We start from the raw sequence: 1,945 nt of genomic DNA, 5'->3' as shown, positions 1-1,945 counted from the left end.
GATCAAAAGTTATTTAAGTTGTCAGTGAGTGGTGGGCCACCCTGTATATATTGTGTACCTATATAAGTATTTAGATCCTATTCAGACCCGAGTTTATTGCGAGGTGCATAAGAATAACCACCTAGTCACTAAAATTGGTTAAATTAATTAGCAATTTCATTCGACAAAATTCATAATTTTTTTTAAATTAATTTTATAAATAAAAGCTGCTTAGTTCTATTTTAATCAAAGAATTAAAACACTCATCATCTATCTTTAAATAAAAATTAAATTATAAAGAAAATTGGATTAAAACATTTTTTTATATGGCATAATGAGTCAATAATAAATATCTGTAATCTGAAATAATGAAATTAGACTTTTTCTACCACTTCTAAGTTTTGATATTATTACCATTTAGTAAAAAATAACTATTTACATATAAAGAAATTATTAAAAACAAAAAAAAATTATTTTAAAATTATTACTGATTTTTAATATGTTTAAAAAAATCAGTACAAAATGTCAAATTTAACCTATTTTATTGGGCCTTTAAAGTAGATTTTTTAAAGTTTATAATAAAAAAAGTTGAATTTGTTACCATGACTTTTAACTTAACTTAAAAGATTGATTGACATCATAAACTAGAAAATTATATGAGGATTAAAAAATATGATATTATTAAGATTTATATGCGTTAGGAAATTTTATAATTACTATTAACAGTAAATTTATCAGAAAAGCTCAATATTATTTTTGCATTTTTATCATAATATAAAAAGAAATCATAGTAATAATTTCTAAATAACTTTTGGTGTTTAAAAAGATTCTACAATTAAATTTAATTAATTTTAATGATTTACTTTAACTAAATAAACCAATCAAAACAAAGTTGTTAAAAATATCTACTCAATTAAACGTATTTTAAAATTCGTTTATAATTGTAAAAATTCATGTGAAACTAAAAACCTTTTTTTTTTAGAAATGATTTATTCAACATGTTACCAAAAAATTCGGAATATTATAGTCTAGTAGTAGCACACACAAATAAAGTTAAAAAATGAATAAATTACAAAGAAAAATTATTTAATTTTGTAATTGAAACCTATTATCATATCATACCTAATTTGACAGTGAATACTTTAAAAATATTAGAAATTAATGATTTTAATTGTGTGTATAGAGAAACCTTGTTAAAGGGATTTTTTTTCAATTTATGAGGGTAATATCTTGTAACTAGTTGTAATCATTTGACGTATCGTTAAATAACATTGGTCAAGTGAGTGCTGACAGGCACAAACATCATGTAGTAAAATTATTTTAATATGAATTTAATATGACCTTGATATTCATTGAAGTTATTGAATTTAAACGAGATAAATATAATTTAAAAGCGTGTTTTCTTAGTTTTTTTAACTATATTTATTTTTTACTTTTTAGTTTCATGTTATGATAGTAGTTACTATCAATAGCATGGTTGATACGGGTAACGGGAAATCATGGTTCGATTCCGGGGAGGGAGTCTGAGAAACGGCTACCACATCCAAGGAAAGCAGCAGGCGCGTAAATTACTTACTCCCGGAACGTGGAGGTAGTGACGAAAAATAACGATACGGAAATCATCCTCATAATCGGAATGAATACTTTCTATCTCTTAATTAGAATAAAGTGTGTTAATATATATTTTTAATAGTAATTAGAATGTATATATACAAGTAAAGCGACTTAAGTATGTAAACGTATCATGCACTAGGTATAGCCGTGTTTTGTGGGCGGGCGGATCAGACTAACGTTATACCTGAGGTATAAACGGCGGTAGGAATATATACGTAAGCCGTATGCATGCGGATGATAATGGTCAGTCAAAATAAAAATTTGTTTATATATATAAAAGCGTGTTAAAAACGTTTAACTCTTTTGATTTTTAACACGCTTATATTAGTTTCACTTGTATGTTGTTGTTGTT

This window comes from Daktulosphaira vitifoliae, unplaced genomic scaffold (genome assembly GCF_025091365.1).
Source record: "Daktulosphaira vitifoliae isolate Bord-2020 unplaced genomic scaffold, ASM2509136v1 Scaffold_2, whole genome shotgun sequence".
NCBI classification, from domain to species: domain Eukaryota; kingdom Metazoa; phylum Arthropoda; class Insecta; order Hemiptera; family Phylloxeridae; genus Daktulosphaira; species Daktulosphaira vitifoliae.
Note: the sequence above shows the minus strand (reverse complement) of the source record.